This window comes from Macaca nemestrina, chromosome 8 (assembly GCF_043159975.1).
Source record: "Macaca nemestrina isolate mMacNem1 chromosome 8, mMacNem.hap1, whole genome shotgun sequence".
Classification (NCBI taxonomy): Eukaryota; Metazoa; Chordata; class Mammalia; order Primates; family Cercopithecidae; genus Macaca; species Macaca nemestrina.
The window spans coordinates 10057383-10077572 of record NC_092132.1 but is presented as its reverse complement, the minus strand read 5'-3'; the positions used below and the strand labels follow the sequence as shown (position 1 = coordinate 10077572).

General features: G+C 41.7%; 1 long non-coding RNA gene across 2 annotated transcripts in view; it reads right to left on the bottom strand.

Annotated features, from left to right (window-relative positions):
* Nucleotides 1–8264: 8264 nt before the first annotated feature.
* Nucleotides 8265–20190, bottom strand: part of LOC105488245 (uncharacterized) — a 108334-nt gene continuing 96408 nt past the window's right edge. Inside the window, exon 5 of one of the 2 annotated variants that reach the window (XR_011606713.1) lies at nt 8265–18273. This is a non-coding gene — a long non-coding RNA (uncharacterized lncRNA). The remainder of the gene's footprint in view (nt 18274–20190) is intronic. The other variant, XR_003019523.2, reaches the window with a different exon arrangement.

The window sequence follows — 20190 nt, the reverse complement described above, 5'->3', positions numbered from 1 at the left end:
AGCCAATTGAGATTCAAAGAGAAAGCTGATCTAAATGAAGGGTTGGAGTGAAAAGACTGTGTTTATTGTTGCTCCCTGGCATCCTAGGCGATCTTCACCAGAGGAATTTCAGCAACGTGCTCACTGCCTGCAGGTAGCCAGGGAAGGAAGGACTTCTCAGGAGCAGCAGATACATCTGTTTAAAAGGGAGAAAGGCCCCAGTGGTGAATTGGAAGCTGTTAGGTGCACTGCAGGGCTACTGCCCTGAGTATTTCTTTGGTGCTTATCTCTTATTAAATGTTAGTTATGACTAAGTATGATGCCTGTGATTTTAAAGATAAGCGAGCTTAGGAAATAAGGAAAGATTAAAGCTGTAGTCTAAACCCTTCATTTATAGTTGGAATCTGAGGTGAGAACAGGGAAATGACCAGCCCCAGGTCACAGAGTGCACAAGCAACACAACAGAGCCCAGTTACCCATTTCCAGCCTCGAAGGCAAAGGATGGTTGCTAAGCTTTAAAGCTCTGGCCTGATTTATTTCCTCCAGAGGTCTCCAGACATTCTCCCAGGCTCAAATATATGCCAGTGTAGAGATCCAAATGACCAGTGTTGGAAAAATTATTGCTGTGAATCAATTAAATTTCACATTCACTTACTACATGCCAGTCAGAAACTTGGGTTTGTGCTACATCCTGGATAATGAAAGGTGTGAAGACGAAAGCAGAACCGAAACAAAAACACACTCTACTCAAATTGGTCCTGCCCTGAAGATCTCACAACTTGGTAGCAGACATAGACTTGTAAATAATCAATTATCACACACTGTGAAAAAGCCAAAGGTTTAAGGAAAGGATCCAATTTCAGCTTTCTACTTATGGCTAGCCAATTTTCCCAGCACCATTTATTAAATAGGGAATCCTTTCCCCATTTCTTGTTTTTCTGAGGTTTGTCAAACATCAAATGGCTGTAGATGTGTGGTATTCTTTCTGATGACTCTCTTCTGTTCCATTGGTCTATATCTCTGTTTTGGTACCAGTACCATGCTGTTTTGGTTACTATAGCCTTGTAGTATAGTTTGAAGTCAGGTAGCGTGATGCCTCCAGCTTTGTTCTTTTGATTTAGGATTGTCTTGGCAATGCGGGCTCTTTTTTGGTTCCATATGAACTTTAAAGCAGTTTTTTCCAATTCTGTGAAGAAACTCATTGGTAGCTTGATGGGGATGGCATTGAATCTATAAATTACCTTGGGCAGTATGGCCATTTTCACGATATTGATTCTTCCTATCCATGAGCATGGTATGTTCTTCCATTTGTTTGTGTCCTCTTTTATTTCACTGAGCAGTGGCTTGTAGTTCTCCTTGAAGAGGTCCTTTACATCCCTAGTAAGTTGGATTCCTAGGTATTTGATTCTCTTTGAAGCAATTGTGAATGGAAGTTCATTCCTGATTTGGCTCTCTGTTTGTCTGTTACTGGTGTATAAGAATGCTTGTGATTTTTGCACATTAATTTTGTATCCTGAGACTTTGCTGAAGTTTCTTATCAGCTTAAGGAGATTTTGGGCTGAGACAATGGGGTTTTCTAAATATACAATCATGTCATCTGCAAACAGGGACGATTTGACTTTTTCTTTTCCTAACTGAATACCCTTGATTTCTTTCTCTTGCCTGAATGCCCTAGCCAGAACTTCCAACACTATGTTGAATAGGAGTGGTGAGAGAGGGCATCCCTGTCTTGTGCCAGTTTTCAAAGGGAATGTTTCCAGTTTTTGCCCATTCAGTATGATATTGGCTGTGGGTTTGTCATAAATAGCTCTTATTATTTTGAGATATGTTCCATCAATACCGAATTTATTGAGCGTTTTTAGCATGAAGGGCTGTTGAATTTTGTCAAAGGCCTTTTCTGCATCTATTGAGATAATCATGTGGTTTTTGACTTTGGTTCTGTTTATATGCTGGATTACGTTTATTGACTTGCGTATGTTGAACCAGTCTTGCATCCCAGGGATGAAGCGCACTTGATCATGGTGGATAAGCTTTTTGATGTGCTGCTGGATCCGGTTTGCCAGTATTTTATTGAGGATATTTGCATCGATGTTCATCAGGGATATTGGTCTAAAATTCTCTTTTTTTGTTGTGTCTCTGCCAGGCTTTGGTATCAGGATGATGTTGGCCTCATAAAATGAGTTAAGGAGGATTCCCTCTTTTTCTATTGATTGGAATAGTTTCAGAAGGAATGGTACCAGCTCCTCCTTGTACCTCTGGTAGAATTCAGCTGTGAATCCATCTGGTCCTGGACTTTTTTTCGTTGGTAGGCTATTAATTATTGCCTCAATTTCAGAGCCTATTATTGGTCTATTCAGGAATTCAGCTTCTTCCTGGTTTAGTCTTGGCAGAGTGTAAGTGTCCAGGAAATTATCCATTTCTTCTAGATTTTCTAGTTTATTTGCGTAGAGGTGTTTATAGTATTCTCTGATGGTAGTTTGTATTTCTGTGGGGTCGGTGGTGATAACCCCTTTATCATTTTTTATTGTGTCTATTTGATTCTTCTCTCTTTTCTTCTTTATTAGTCTTGCTAGTGGTCTATCAATTTTGTTGATCTTTTCAAAAAACCAACTCCTGGATTCATTGATTTTTTGGAGGGTTTTTTGTGTCTCTATCTCCTTCAGTTCTGCTCTGATCTTAGTTATATATACACCATGGAATACTATGCAGCCATAAAAAAGGATGAGTTTGTGTCCTTTGTAGGGACATGGATGCAGCTGGAAACCATCATTCTCAGCAAACTATCGCAAGAACAGAAAACCAAACACCACATGTTCTCACTCATAGGTGGGAACTGAACAATGAGATCACTTGGACTCGGGAAAGGGAACATCACACACTGGGGCCTATCACGGGGAGGGGGGAGGGGGGAGGGATTGCATTGGGAGTTATACCTGATGTAAATGATGAGTTGATGGGTGCTGATGAGTTGATGGGTGCAGCACGCCAACATGGCACAAGTATACATATGTAACAAACCTGCACGTTATCCACATGTACCCTAGAACTTAAAGTATAATAAAAAAAAAAGAAAAGAAAAAAGGAAAAGGCGGCAAACAGAAAAAAAAAAAACTTTAAAAGTGCATAAAACTCTTCCATATGAGTGTAATAACATCATAAATTAAAATTTCATCAAAAGATATATATATATACAAAAAAAAAAGAAAAGCCAAAGGTTAATATTTCAGTACAGATATATAGGAGAACAAAACACCACGAGGGTCTCCATGGTCATTCGTCATTGCGCCAGATTGAATAGTATTCCACAAAATTTCATGTGCACCCAGAACCTCAGGAGGTGGCCTTAGTTGGCAAATGGGTCTTGGCAGATGTAATCAGTTAAGATGAGGTGGTATTGGATTAGGACAGGCCCTAATGCAATGACTGGTGTCCTAATGAGAATAACCTGTGAAGACATGAACACAGAGGGACACCATGTGAAGACAGGCAACAATCAGAGGGATGCATCTCCCAGGAACACCAAGAACTGCCGACAGTCACCAGAAGTCAGGAGCGGGCCATGGACTGTATTTTCTCCCTGGGCCTTCAGAGGTGCATGACCCCACTAACACTTTGATTTTGGACTTCTGGCCTCCAGGACTGTAAGAAAACACATTTCTATTTTTTTAAGACACCCAGTTTGTGGTATTTTGTTGTGTCAACTCTAAGACACTCATCAAGTTAAGGGGCTTGGTTTTAATGCTGCAGGGGGTGGCAGGTGCTGTTTTAAATATAAGGCTGCCTCATATTTCTTTGCTTGTTTTTGCCCTTTTCTCCACCACTCAGGCTCTACGGCATCATGGTTACCCGCTCCCCAGCATACCTACCCCAAGAACTTTCTGGGCACAGCTCCCACCTATGCAGAGAATTGGCCAGGCCCCATCCACAATCTAGATGGGTGTGCTGCCTGGTCTCTCTTCCCAGCCCTCCCGACATCCATATCTCACTCAGCCATCCTCTGACAGGAGAACTCACATATTTGAACAACTGTATCTCACTGAACTCAGTCTATGAACAAGTCTGTGAAATATGGTCACTTTAATCATCCCTTCCTTTAGATGAGGATGTGTGCCAGTTTCCACATTCCCTCTACTACACCTCAGGAATTTCCTCTTAGTTTCTTTGGCTGATATCTGATAATCTCATCAATGAATTCATTCCAGATGTGAAAGGCTGGCTATGCCTTAATATTTACTTGTCCCAGATACTTACCTTTCAACAGGGAAACCTAGAAAAGCAATGTCTTATTCCAGTGGTTCCCAGGCCTGATTCTCATCCTTGGCTATGTATTAATTAGCATTGACTCTGTTATAAGATTAGAAAAAGAAAATAGGTTCTACTCCGGAGACTCTGGCTCGGTGGGTCTGTGTGGGCTCTATCAGTTGAACTGTTTAAAAGTGCCATAAGAATTCAAATGCATATTAAATGTTGTGAAGTGTCTCAGCTTCAAAGAATTCCAGTGCTGGCATAGACTAAGTTCGGGGTTGAAAATTTTTAAAGTAGATGGGACTCAGGTATGTGGAAACCACACCATGCTGTCAAACCAAACCATGGCAGTAGTAGTAATGATCTCAATATACCAGTTATTAAACTCTTACCAGGGCCAGGCAATGTATTTAGTTACTTAAACTAAATCACAAACCTCCCCAACAATGACATGAGACAGTTTATTTCCATTTCATGAAAAAGGAACTGAGATTTGGAGATAAAACTCTCTTGCTACATGCCAAACCTGTGCTCATTACGCTGTTACCTCTGTATCATCTCCTACATGTCTCATGCCGGCTTCGGCATGTGGCTTCCCACCACCTGTAGAATTCAGCATAGACTTCACAGCCACTCATTGGCTCCTGCCCTCTCTTGGGACAAAGCTGCTTAGAAATGTGCTCAGAACTGGAGAACAGACAATTAAATGTGTGTAAATTCCTTGGCTCCTACCAAGAAGACTTATATAAATGCCTCCTTTCTTGGTCTGTAAATCCTTCTGGGTTTTTTTTTTTTTTTTTTTTTTTCTCCCAGTATGACCATCTTTCTTTCTACAAAATTACTCAAAATCCACCTCTTTAATTGGTCCTCTGCAGACCCCTTGAATCCTTGTCATGAAGACTTCATCTCCATTCATCAGCCTATATTGAACATCGGCTAGGTGTAGTTTGATGATTTATAACACATTTACCAGGTGCAACAAGCTTGCACAGATTTTAGTTCCTAGAACCCTCATAATAACTCTCAAAGGTGGTATTACTACTCCCATCCTTGTGAGGTCCAAAAAAGCTCATTCTGAGTTGGCAAAACTCTTTGTATTAGTCTGTTTTTACACTGCTGTGAAAAACTGTCCAAGACTGGGTAATTCATAAAGAAAAGACGTTTAATTGACTCACAGTTCTGCATGGCTGGAGGGGCCTCAGGAAACTTACAATCATGGTGGAAGGGCAAGCAGGCATGTCTTACACAGCAGCAGGTGAGAGAGAGAGTGAAGAAAGTGAAGGGGGAAGAGCCCCTGAGAAACCATCAGATTTCATGGGAATCACTCCCTATCACAAGAACAGCATGGGGGAAACTGCCCCCATGATCCAGTGACCTCCCATCAGGTCCCTCCCTTGACATGTGGGAATTACAATTTGAGATGAGACTGGGGTAGGGACACAAAGCCAAACCATATTTCTCCTATAGTCAGTAATGGGGACAAGGCGGGTTGGAACCCAGTCTCTCCACGAATCCAATACTCTGTCCATGAACTGCAGGAAAGAATTGTCCAAATGCAAGTATAAAAGTAAGACCTCTGTCATGTACTTCAGGAAAAATGTATATCTTGGGGCATTTATGTACTGAGTAAACTTTTCCTGGCTGTCTACGTGTAGTAGGTCCACTCTTCAATCAAGGATACCTAATGGATGCCCATTGTATTCTGTTCTCACGCTGCTAATAAAGACATACCTGAGACTGGGTAATTTATAAAGGAAAGAGATTTAATCGACTCAGTTCCACATGGCTGGGGAGGCCTCACAATCGTGGCAGAAGGTGAATGAGGAACATCTTACAAGGTGGCAGGCAAGAGAGAGCATGTACAGGGGAACTCCCATTTATAAAAACCATTAAATCTTATGAAACGTATTCACTACCATGAGAACAATATGGGGGAAAGCACCCCCATGATTCAATTATCTCCAGCTGGCCCCACCCTTGACATGTGTGGATTTTTACAATTCAAGGTGAGATTTGGGTGGGGACACAGACGAATCATATCACTCATTAAGTGCCCAGCACTATTCCAGGTGCTGAAAACAATAAAAGTCAGATAAGACTCATCCACTACACTTAAGGGGTTAGCAGTCTACTGGGCGACAGAGACTGGCAACATAGTAGCAGGACAATGTCTCAGTGCAGCCATAGAGACAGGCACGCATTATTATGGGAGCAAAGAGGAACCTGCTCCAGGAGCCAAGAGAGGCTTCCAGGTACAGTGGCCACCGAGAGTGTTTGTAGAAGATGACTAGGAATTAACTGACAGATAGTGACAGAAGAATAATTTGTACAGAAGAAACAACATGGACAAAGTCTTGGAAGTCAAGAAGTAGGACTGCATGTTTGAGTGGATGTGTTTGTGTGTATATGTGTACATGCATAATGTGGGTATGAACATGTGTGTGTACATATGAGATAGCAATAAAGAGCTCCCTGTGGCCTGAGGATTAAGCGTGAGGCAAGGAGAAGGAGACAGGGTTCAGTAGGTAGAGTCTTCTTGCCTTTTTCCAACCTTTCATTATGATGTGTGGACTTCATCCAGGTTGTCATGGGGAGATATAGAAAATGAGAAATAAGCATTTTATTATATTATTTCTCTTTTAGGAAATTTCCGATATTCAGTACATTATAGAATGTATTTATTACTGAGCAATGGGCTCGCTGTCTGATGATATGCATAGAAGTGAATACTATGGCACCAGCTTTTGAGAAAAGAAAGGCTTGACTGCAAGCAGACTGGCCAAGAAACAGGAGGCAGCACTCAAATCTATCTCCTGGAGCTGGGGTCTGGGGGCAGATTTTATAGGCAGAGAGTAACAGTGAGTGATAGGAAAATGCAACGAGGTGTGCTCTGATTGGGTCATGCAGAGGTAGTGCTAGGTCCTTGGCTTTTAAGTTAGTACTACAACAAAGCAGAGTACCCCTCATTTCTTGACTTGGTCTCTGATCCTTGATCCAAGTACTTAGGCTCTGCACGTGGTTGACTTTGTCATTGTGGCTGGCTTGGTGGGGGTCAGGGAGTGCACTGGCTTCCTCTGGACATGCTCAGGTCACTGACTTGCAACCTGGGGATCCATTGCAACTGAAAAACAACTCACCATTTTGTTACTGACAAAATTGAACTGGTTCTGCAGTTACATATTGATGTGACAGTCATATACTCACCACTCAGAATTAACACAGGTTAATATTTTGTCCTCTTTGGCTTAGAACTTTTTAAAAATGTGAAACATCAAAGATAGGGTTGAAGTTCTCTTCTTAAGGCTTCTAATTCCATTCTTGCTCCTTGGGGACAGATACTACTATCAGTGTGCAATTAAGGATGAAGTTTCCTGGGCATACTTTGAACATTGCACTCCATGTGCACATTTCCACCTAGATTGCCTTATGAGTTTTTGAGATTTACTTAAATGATAATATTCTGTATGTTGCATTTTGTCACAAAGTATTTTTCAAATGACATCACGTTTTCCACATCTGTCAATACTGATACCTGTAACCCTAGTTTCCTCATTTTAACTAATAAGTAGTATTTCATGAGCATAAATAGAACACAGCTTAAATATTCTTTTATTGGTAAGAATTTTGGTTGTAATTTTTGTTACAAAGTTTACAATAAGTATTTGGACATGTGTCCCTGTGGTCATGTGTAAGAGTTTCTTTGTGGTATATTTCTAGGTATAGAGACTTGGCAACTAATTATGTGGATTTTCAACTTTACTACATATTGCAAAGTACTTATACCAGTTTACCACTTATTGCAAAGGATTGTACCAATACATACTCTCACCTACTGTAAAATGAAATGGTATCTCATTGTGGGATTTATTTGTATTTTCTATAGAACTGGTGACATTGAGCATCTTTTCAGGTTTTTCTTTTTAGTATTTATTGGCCATTGTACCTATTTTTCAAAGATTGGCCTATTCTTCCCTTTTTTGTACTTTTTTCTCTCAGTTATTTTTTTCTTTGTGATTTGTAAATTACTCATTTATTCTGGACATTAACCTTTTGCCCATTACATTGGTTAAATTTTCTCTTTTGGTATGTGCCTTAACAATTTTTTTTTTTCCTGAGACGGAGCCTTTCTCTGTCACCCAGGCTGGAATGCAGAGGCGTGAGCTCTGCTCACTGCAACCTCCGTCTCCTCAGTTCAAGCGAGTCTCCTTCCTCAGCCTCCCATGTAGCTGGGACTACAGGCACATGCCACCATGCCCGGGTAATTTTTGTATTTTTAGTATAGACAGGGTTTTGCCATGTTGGCCAGGCTGGTCTCGAACTCCTGACCTCAGGTGATCAGCCTGCCTTGGCCTCCCAAAGTGCTAGGATTACAGGCGTGAGCCACTGTGCTCGGCCTTAACTTTTGTTTATGGAGTTTTTGTTGAACAAAAATTTTTACCTGGGATACAAATATGTTCATTGGTATTTTCTATAAACTGGGCTTTTTTGGCTCCTTAAAGAAATCCTACCCAATCCAGATATCACAATATTTTTATATTATTTTTGCAAGTTATAAGCTTTGCTTTAAACTTGCTTGTGTGTAAGAAGGGATGTAATAATATGAGGTAGTGATCTAATTTTATTAATTTACACGTAGTTACTCGATTGCTGAACACCATTAATTGCATAATCCTTTCTTGCCCACCGATTAGTAATTTCACTTTATTTTTCAAGTTGATATATATGGGTGGATTTCTTTTTAGGATCTCCTTTCTCTTTCATTGATGTATATGGCAACTTGTTTGGAAAAATGGTCAGAACTTAGTGTGAAAAGAGTGGTAATGGTGGGTTAACAGCATTTGTCATATGATTTTACTCTTGAATCCATCAGTGTGGTAATTTAATTAATGGATTTCTCTAATCGAAGCATTCTTCTATTGTGTGTGTGTGTGTGTGTGTGTGTGTGTGTGTGTGTGTGCGCGCATGTGTGTTTAAATACCTTGCTGGAATGCATTGGTTAATATTAGGATATTTATGTCTTTGTTCAAATGATAGTGCCAATAATTTTTCCTACTATTAGTCTCATTTGTTTGATATTGTTTACACTAGCCTCATAACTTAGATCTTACAATACCCACAGCAACGGTCTTAGTTTCAACCAGACGTTTAGATTCTAGATCTGAGTAGGTCACACCTGGCACCAGGATAAACAGAAGGATGCAGGCATCCCTTTTTGGTGATAGTCCTTGTAACAGCTCACACAGCAGTCTATTGTCTAGTCTCAGATCACACAAATGACAGCTCAGGTGCAAGGGAAAAAGACCACACAAGTGGATTTCAGAGCCATCATGTCTTAAATCTCCCACCTAAAATAAGATCCAGTATAGCTGTAACCGCTCCATGAACATAGTCTCTAGATCCCCACGAGGGATGTACCAAATTACCACGTGGCTGCACACAGGAAGGTCAAAGCTCTAGCTTCCTGCCAGGTATGTGTGGTCTGTCCACAATCCTCCTGGGAATGATGCAACTTACCCACCATAGAGCTTTCTAGTTTTTTCCTAACCATACGTTATGTTGCCTGGAACAGGGCTGACATTCCACCTTTATCGGGTGCCCAGGATTAATACTCAGCCAAATTTGTCCATCTGGAAAGAGAGGATTTTTTGGCTTTTGACCCTTACCCACAGCTAGTGTACCTTTTTCTAGTTTCTAGAAAAGCTTGCATAAGACAGGAATTGTCTATTCCAAGAAGGTTTGGTAAAATCTGCCTGTGAAATTATCTTATGCTGTTGCTTTTCGGGAGTGAGCAGATTGTTGACTACCAACTTAATTTACTGAATGGTCAATTCAGCCTTTCTATTTTTGTTGATTTTAATTTTTCCAAAAATATGAATTCCCTTCAAGTTATCAAAATTATTGTCATAATACCGTTTGCAGCATTGTTTAATGATTGTTACAATTTTTCCTGAAGCTTCAGTTATATTTTCTTTGTTGGTCTTAGTATTGTTTGATTCGTCTCTTTTTTCTTGAGCCATGTTATCAGAGAGCTGTTTTATCAGTGAACTACTTTTTAAAAAATAAACATCTTTATGATGTCCTTGTTTTCTATTTAACTGCTTTTTGATTTTAACTTTAAGTTTCATTCAGTTAATTCTATTTTTTCCCCAGCTTTTGAGTTAAATATGTAACTTTTAATGGTTTAATTTTTTTTCCAATATATACATTTAAGATAACATATTTCCCTCTAAGTATCCTTTAAGTTGCATTACTCAAGTTTTAATGCATAACGCCTGCCTTTATCATTCACTTCTAAATTCCCATTATGCTTTCTACTTTAACTCATGAATTATTAATAGTGCTTTTTCAATTTCTAAACATATGTTTTGTTTCTTTGCATAACTCCACTCAAGTAAGGTGTTAGCAGCCTATTCTCTTTTACAGCAATAAAATAAAAGGTTTCCAGAAAACAAAATTATGGTGGAGGCCACAAATACATTGGGTTTATCTTACAGAACAAAAAGAAATAACTTTATTTCATAGATCAAGCATACAACTGCATAGAACAATGTTTGTTTACTAAGTTTATTCTACTTTTTTATGGATATGTTATCATTCAGCCAAGGTTTAGTTATTACACAAAATATGTAAGGAATACAGTTGGTTCTGAGGATGCACTTTATTGGAGAAACAAAACAAATATGTGAACAACTCTGTGATGGGTCCAACAGAGTCTATGGAATAGAAAAGGAATGCCCAGCCCAGAGATGAGTGGGAAATTAGGAGGGTCCACAGCGGCTTCTAGGAGAGGATGGCCGGGCTGCACCTTGAGGAGGAAGCAGGAGTCTACCCAGAGAGTGGAAAATGGTTATCCAGGCACGAGGATTAGCTGGGACAAATGTGTGGAGGAGGACAGAGTGGGTGGACTTGGCCATGATACAATAATGGCTTGAGTTCTGAGTCATTTCTTAGTGTCCAGGAATCATACCAGGAAAACAAGAGGATTAGAGGATTTGGATTAGGGTAGGCTCTTCCAGTGGTGGTTTGTATGTCGCATTTCACTTCTATCGGTAATCCTCCAGCCTGTCTAAGGAGGCACACTGCTCCCTTGCTGGTGGGCCCAGGTGGGTCTTCCTTACCGTCCTCGAAGGGATAACAAGAGCTGGTCAGTTGCAAAGCAGCTAAAATTGTTCAGCCGCCTCACATCTCCACAGGTGGAGAACAGAAACCATAGTGCACAGTGACCGGGCTCTCACAATGTACCAGGCCCCGTGCTTGGCGCCCTACATGTGTTATCTCATTCAATTTTGTAGCGAGCTGGGGGCAAGTCCTGCTACCATGCTTCACGTTACAGATGAGGAGATTGAGGGTTCAGGCTGTTAAATATTTGCCCAAGGCCACTGCCATGAGCTGAATCATCCATGGAAAATAATTTCCCAATTTGAGGTAAGAATTGTCCCCCTAGATTCTTGTGTTGAAGCCCTATCACTTCATATGTTGATGGTTTCTGGAGGTGAGTTCTTTGGGAGATTAATAGGCTTAGATGAAGTGGTAAGGGTGGGGCCCTCATGATTGGATTAGGGCCTTTATGAGAAGAGAAACTAGATGGCTTGCTTCCCCTCTTTCTACTTTGTGAGGACACAGTAAGAAGGCAGCCATCTGTCTGCATGCCAGAAAGAGAGCCCTCACTGGGGAAGTGAATTGGCTGGCAGCTTGATCTTAACCCTCAGGATTGTGAGAAATACATCTCTGTTGTTTCAGTCACACAGTCTAGGTGTTTTGTTGTGGCAGCCTGAGCTGACTAATACATTTTTACAGCTATTAGGTTGGGGCAAAAGTAGTTGCCATCTTTGCCATTGAAAGCAATGGCAAAACCCGTGATTAATTTTTTTTTTTTTTTTTTAATGGAGTCTCGCTCTGTCGCCCAGGCTGGAGTGCAGTGGCGCGATCTCGGCTCACTGCAAGCTCTGCCTCCCGGGTTCACGCCATTCTCCTGCCTCAGCCTCCCGAGTAGCTGGGACTACAGGCGCCCACAACCGCGCCTGGCTAATTTTTTGTAATTTTTAGTAGAGACGGGGTTTCACCGTGGTCTCGATCTCCTGACCTTGTGATCCGCCCGCCTCGGCCTCCCAAAGTGCTGGGATTACAGGCGTGAGCCACCGCGCCGGGCCAAAACCCGTGATTATTTTTTCACTAACCTAATAGAAAGTAGCCGAGATAGGATTCAGTCTCTTCAGGCCCAACACAAGGGCCCATGTCTCCCTCTTTGTCTCACTGGAAAAGAAGAGCATGGGCTTGATTTGTGGGCCTCGCACAGGTAATAATGCATGCTCATGAGCAATTCTGAACATTGCCCAAAGCTCTGCAGCAGGTGTGTGTATACAGCATGGTCTCACAGGTGAGCAAAAGCCACAGCCAGCTCACTATGCAATTTGTCAGGTAGGACGCTCTCAGTTAACAGTAACAGAAAAGCCAAAAAAACATGACTTAAACAATAGTGTTTTATTTGCTTTCTTTTTTTTTTTTTTTTTTTTTTTCAACAATAAGCTGCCCAGAAGCAGGTGGTCCCAGTACTGACTCAGCCAGTATTGACTGAGCAGCTTGACAATGTCATCAAGGACTCAAGTATTCTCCTGTCTCGGAGCCATCCTTCCTGGTGTATAAATCATATCACCATGCATGGTCCCAAGATAGCAGCGACAAAAGCAAAAGGGAGGCACAAGTGCTTTGGCTTTTTGTGTGTGTGTTTTTAAAATATATTTTTATCATGGAGTGAAGAGGAATATTTTCTAGAAGTCTCCTCTAAACACAGGAAACTTCTCTTTATGTCTCATTGGCTCAAACAGATTCACATAGGCAAGCTGTAGAGTAAGGGCCCAGTATTTTCATTTCCATCATTGGAAGAAGGGGGGTCTGCTAGGGACAAAGAAGAGGGAGGAGAATTGCTGTTGGCAACCAACTGCGTCTGCCACAGAAGCTCAATTTAATAGACTGTTTTATTGCTGTTTTCTGCTTTCCACTTATTGTCTGTTGATTTATACACATCTGTGATTAATTTAGGAAGCGAAAAAATTACTTATTACTCTTTAAGAAACAAAATTTGTTTGACAGAAACACTCTCAAAGCTGAGAGTCAATCATTTATTTGAAATGCAAAAAAACCATTTACTAAGAACCTACTTTATACCATGCTAGATACTGTAGACAGAGAGATGCAAATATTTTTTCATATAGATAATAATAATAATAATGGGTTCCTTTGTGGTAGAAGAATTACAACAACCTCTTACTTTATTAGTGCTCTTCACCTCTAGGGATGACAGGTCAGTACTTATTCTAAACCATTGCATTCTCCCCATTCTGCCTCAGACAAGACATGAGCTGGAAAGACTAAAATGTGGGGCAATGCATACATGCAGGATTTATCTCCAGGGAATTTATGAGCCAAAGCAGACAAACACCGTGAGGTTGTAATTCTAGGAAACATCACATTTGCTGGTTTATTTCACAGCAAGTCCCAAATTTCATAGGTCATAGCATCCTGGGTTTCCCATGGGAGGATCTACATAATTTTAAGACTTCTCCTTGTCTTCCCAGAGTTTACACTCCGTGCAGGAAGTGGAGTCCCACACCTGTGATCCCCTGACAACAGTCCAGGTCCTAGGTATCACGAGCGATTCAAGCAGAAGGAGTGGTTCCTAGAGGAGCAAGCTGGCCTTGCAAGGCCTGGGAAGGGTGTGGGCAGAGCAGGGGGTCAGGCCCTTTCACCTGAGAGCTGGCTGCAAACAAGGCTTAGAGGGGAGAATGAACAACAGCAACAACAGTAACAGTAAAAACTGCTCTGTAAGAGCACTCAGTATGAGTTCCACACTAAATTATTTAACCCTTACTTCAACCTTGTAAGGCAACTAAGGTACAGAAAGATTTAGAAGCTTACTAGAAAGCAAGAGAAATGGGTTTTAAGCCATCATTTACCTGCCTCCAGAACTTTAACCAACACATTGGGATAACATGAGTGCACCTGTTGGCCCAGAATGGACTGTTCACATACATGTGGTGGAAGTTATGCCAGGAAAAGAATTTGGGCCAGATTGTCATTTATTTGAGGGATGGTCATGAACTTCTTGAGAGCAGATATTGTGTTTCATTCAATGTTTATTTCTAATGCCTGGTATATAACAGGTGACTGATAGGTGTTTATGAATGAATGAATGGACGGAAAGATGTATACGATTCAGATCAATGGAAAGTCAAATTATGGAGTTTGGACTTCAACCTTTGGTTAATAGGGAGTCAGGAAAGTTTCTTGAGCAAGAGACAGGAGAATAGCACTGTTTCAGGATTGAGTTGGCAGTAATGTGTAAAATTTTCATTCCCATGTCCTATAAGGCACAGCTGATTTGATTGCATTCCACGTGGGGAGTCCTGGGTCATCCCAGCCAGCTCTGCCTAGGTTGATGATCTGGGCCTGCAGGTCCAAAGAGGTAAGAGGAATCTGGAATAGGCAATAGGGAAATTTGGGAGGCAAAGAGTGTAGCCAAACTCATCCTCCTCTGATATCTTTCCTGCCTGCCATACACGAGTCCACACAGACCCCCCTGATGGCATTTACTTGGAGATGCTTTCCTGGTCCCAACTCCCATTTACCACCTGAGTCTCCCATTTGCCACCGCTCTCATGCATTTCCTGCCTGCCACGCATGGGTCCATCCATACCCCTCTAATGGTATTGCCTTGGGGACTCTCTCTTGGTCCCAACTCCCATTTGCCATCTGGGTCTAGTGGCTTCACTGTAAATTCCCTTCAGATCTAGCTCTTGCACCCCTGCCTGTTCCCTGGGCTTAGCCCTTTAAACTCCTCCCTATTCCTCACACAATCTTAGCCTCTTCTTCTGAAAGGTTGTCTTTGTTTTGTTCGAAGCATTCCCACAGTTGTGAAATGTGTACCTTCTCCTTTGCCCTGGCCTGGTTGTCAGAAACAATGATAGGATTCTTAATGTCTTGGTGCTTTAAAATGGATATGGATATTTTATTTGCTTGCTTTTTTATATTACCTTTGAAGTCTTGAAAGACGGGTGCCCTCTTCTCACATTTTATTCAGATTGCCATTAGTAATAAAATACAACTTAATTTTATATCTTTGAATGTAATCTATTTTATTCTAATTTTTTGCTTTCTTAAGAGTTTATAGACATTTCTATCACTGGCTTCCATAATAAAGACCCAAATTAGGATGCACTCGTGGAATGGAAACACACACACACACAAACACACACACACACACACGCTTTAATTTATCATTTAGTCCTGATTCTGCAGTTGAGGGCAAAGGAGCATGACTTTTGAGAGTGCCAAGGTGTATGTAATTTTTGAAGGCAATGTACAAATTAAAAATAAGTTGCCAGCCTTCATGAGTTTTCACATGTTCAGACACTTTTGATTGTGGGCAGTCAGGTGTATTCGATGTTTCAGTGAGGCATGGAAGATGGATGGAAGAGAAAACATGGGGTTGTTAGCAAGGCCAGTGTTTTAGGAGCTAAGAAAATTCTCATTTTCTTAAATTGGTAAAGTTATTGGCAACATTTTGCTTCCAGAAAAGGAAGATGAGGAAGCTAACATTTCTTGAGCAGGTACTGTGACAAACTAATTTGCCTGCAAATTCAAAGTTCCAGGGAATCTGTCCTATTCATTCTTTTCCTCTCAGAGCCTCCACCCATGTGAAGGCCTCCTTCACAGGGAGCTGGAAGTTATCCTTCTGTAGTATCAGCCCCCTGGCCAGTACCAGAATAGGGTTGCAGGGGCAAAGACAAGCCAGTGTCCTAGAAAGAGGCAGACATCAAAAGCAACTAAGTCAGGTTGGTCCTCATGATCACCCCACCTTCCACCCCACCCACCATCCAGATGTACCTGGCCTTGCCTGAGAAATTTCAGTGCGCCAGGGTCCGAGCAGGGGCAGCTGCTCAGAATCTGATTAAAGACTGGGCTTTGTTCAGCTAATCGAGGTACAGGGTATGTAAATGGTTGAGATATGGAGTAGAGGTGAGGGTTTCAGACAATAGGGTAAGGAGAGAGAGAGAGAGGACAGCTGCTTTAGGAAAGGGAAATTTGAGGAAAAAAATGCTTAAGGAAGAAATTCAGACATTTGGGCATTGATGTATGTGATTTATTGCTATTCTTTGTAACATTAAATAGCCTTCAGGAAGAATATTTTTGAAGAAATCTACCTCTCTCTTCCAGGATTTAGGAGTTGATGTATGATGTGGCAGAAAGGGGGTAGTTTGGAGGATGTGTATGTGTGTGCTTGTGAGTGTGCTGGTTTGTGTTTTGATGCTTATGTATTGAGAACAGACTTAAGTATACACTGGGACAACCCAAGAGGTTTTAGCTAATCCAGGTTACAGCATTTTACAGAGCTCAGAGTCCTTTAAAACGGCACAGGATGAAGGTGGTCAATGGAAAGCCATAACTTCCTCATCCTACTGTACCCAATTCTGAGGACTCTGTTCCTAAACACCTTCTTGGATGGGAATCCCAGGGCAACAGTGACAGTTCCTGACAGGAGGGTATGAGGGTGCTGATAACAAGGTGACCGTAAAGATTCTGACAAATATCTGTCACATGCCTTTAAAAAATGGACACTCACTAAATAGAGAAAATGCAAGGGATGTTTCTCACATTCTAAGTGAATGATAAGGGATATTGTACAACTGATAACCATTTACCATTTCTTATTCCTAAGTAATTTTTGTTCCCTGGAGCTTGAAAGAGATGCTTGACAAGGTTTTATAAAATGCAGGTTGAAAAAGCACAGCTTGCAGAGTGATTAAAATGCATCTTTATTGTGTTCTCCTGCCATCTCTTTAATATGTATTCAACCTTCTCCTGCCCCTGGATGAAAATAAGGCAAGTCCATGACTTGTCTGGTGACTCAGGTAACTGGTGGTTCTACAGTCATTTTAAGTCTCCACCACTGCCTTGATTCAGTAATTGAGTGCTCAAAGATATTAGCCCAATATCTCAACCAGATTTGATAGTGAGTCTTCCTCCTTTCCCCACATCAGATGTCTTTAGGCTAAAAGCCTGTGGAGGGAATAGTGGAGATTTGGGGATTCACTTCTCTGTTTCTCAATTTTTGCTTCCATAGTCCCCTGAACCCAAGCTTTTCAGCACCTTCTGACTCCTTGAGGATTGGAGGGGAGGGAGAAGAAGTAAGAGAACAGGACAAGTCCCTTGCAGATACCACCATCATCAGTGATCCTAGCACCCGAGGACCTGGTGGAGGCCAGGGCATTCTCGAGCGCTTCATGAATCCTACCATGGGACTCCCCTGACTTTCCCCCAACCCAGATAGAAGCAGCTTGACTTGAGTGGATGCTTCACCTCCTTCTCAGATTCTAGGAATCCAGGTTTTTCATGATGGATCCTACCCCTACTTGGGGCAGCCCTATTAATTGGAATGTCCCCATCCTGGCTTTCTCTCAACCCGTCTCCGTCCCATACTGACTCATTGAAAACATTCCCATGTTCTTTGCTCCAAAAAACAGTGGATCCCCAAGCAGCAGGTGCCCTGGGTTTTACCCCCAAAATGGCACATCAGCCCTCCTCCACCCACTGCATTTCCTGGTTAGGAGTTAGATCTCAATTGCAGGGAACACATTCCAAAGCTATTGGGGTAACCCCACGGAAGACTCACCACACTTGAGGTGACACCCATAAATATAATTGCATCTCTGAGGAAATCTCCTCAGCAATTTTCCTTCTTTCATTCACTTAACAGTCTTTACAACCACAACAAGGCCCAGGTACGATGGCTCACAGCTGTAGTCCCGGCACTTTGGGAGGCCAAGGTGGGCAGATCACTTGAGGTCAGGAGTTTGAGACCAGCCTGGCCAACATGGTGAAATCCCGTCTCTACTAAAAATTCAAAAATTAGCTGGGTGTGGTGGTGCTTGCCTGTAATCCCAGCTACTTGGGATGCTGAGGCAGGAGAATTGCTTGAACCTGGGAGATGAAGGTTGCAGTGAGTCCAGGTCGCACCACTGCACTCCAGCCTGGGTGACAGAGCGAGACTGCCTAAAAAAAAAAAAAAAAAAAAAAAAGGAAAAGAAAAGAAAAAAAAAAAAAACCACAATGAGGAAGAGGAGCCTACTGCTTGGGCAGGTCCTGTGACATTTCCTTCGTAAATTCCACATGTGGAGACCTGGATTTGAACCTCTCATCTGTTACCTCCTGGTGCTTATCATGAGGCTTACCATGAGCCTTCAGTTTCAACATTCTGTTACAAATTTGATTCAAGATTATTTGTGTGCCAAGAGAAACTTTAATTTTTTCTCTCTTTGGTTTCCCATCCAAATGTTCTGTGCCTTTGTGATTTTATGACTCAGACTCTTAAGACACACTAAGTCACAAGATGGAATGACTCACACCTGGTCTGTACTCTCTCTAAAGCTCTAAAAACAGGATGGCTATATTGAACTAAGTCTGAGAATTCTAGAATTCTAGGTAAAAAAGATTTAGAATGGAGGTGGTTTTTTATACTAAGAATTAAAGGAAGAGACCTCTGCATTATTCTGGGAATATGGTAGCTATAACCAGGTAAAAGTACCTAAAAAGTGAAGGTGAGATAGGGTAACATCTATTTGGGCACCTACTATATCCTAAAGTGAATTGCTGTGTGCCTCATATACTTAATTATCATTTAATTATTAAGATTATCATTTAATCTTTAAAACAAACATGCTTGTCCCCTAGCTAGCCTTCATTAAACACCCCCATCCCCAACCTTATTGCTGAGGATATTTTAAAGAATTAAGGTTAAGTTGTAAATGTTTGCTTTACTTCCTGTGCTTCCTCTTCATCAACCCTCTCCTGATGACCCAGATTTGGGCACCAGAAGAATGGAAGAGCTGTTGGGGTAATGTGGATGTAAGCAATCTCGGAGGAGTCCCCTTTCAAATCACAGCATTTGCTCAGCCTGGATCATGGCAGAGACCATTAATTACGTCCCTCTTACCTTTTCCAAATAAAGCATATTTTAAGTTAGTCAAGTGGACAATCTGGAAATCAAGTTACTTTTAACATATTTAATTCTGGCAGCTCTATTGAGTGCCTGCAGTGCTGGCCAGGAGCTGAGTGTCAGGAGGGATTATGGATAGGAGTCTCTTATCTGTAGTCCTGCCCTCCAGGCATTCATCTGAAGGGGAGCAAACAATGTTCACATGGGTCCCTGAGATCCAGGTATGACAAAGGCCCTTGTGAGGGTAGGTGCCTAGAGCAACATGGGCCCAGAGGAGGAAGCTGCTGGGGAGAGGTTGGAAGAGAGATTCACCAAGGGGAGCTTGCAGTTGGAGAAGAGGTGGGGATTCAGAATCCAGGATTGTACATGAGGGTTTGTGTATGAGGGTTCTGTGCTCACTTTCCAATTATTCCTGAACTAGCCAAAGGCACAAAAGGGAAAGGCAGAGAGTTGCCACCAGGGAAACACATCCCCTTGTGTCTCAGGGACTTGGGCATTAATTATCATGGCACAATGGAGAGGGTATGGAGTGTTTAAACACCTTGATCTTAGCTTTTACTCTGATGCCAGTCTGTCTTGTGACCTCACACAAACACATTTTTTACTCTAAGCCTCCATTGTTCCCTGAGCTCTCAGCAACCTGCAAGGCAGCCAAGTCAGGATTTATCCTTCTCATCTTGTGCAGAAAACAAAACTCCGTGTCAGGGAATTGAGGAAGGAATGCTCTGATCTGAGCTTTGCAGTTGTCCTGCAAGGTGAGCTATCATCATCAGCCTCATTTCACAGGTAAAGCAACATACTAGAAAGACTAAGTTATTTTCCCCAAACTTGTGCAGCTGGCTTAGGTGAAAGCAGGTGTTTCCAGCCATGCTGGCCTGCCTCCAGACAGTGTGTTCTTCCACTTCTGCTCACACATTTGGAGCACAAAACCTGGGGTGTGATTTTCAGAAAACGTGAAACATCACCTGTTCTAG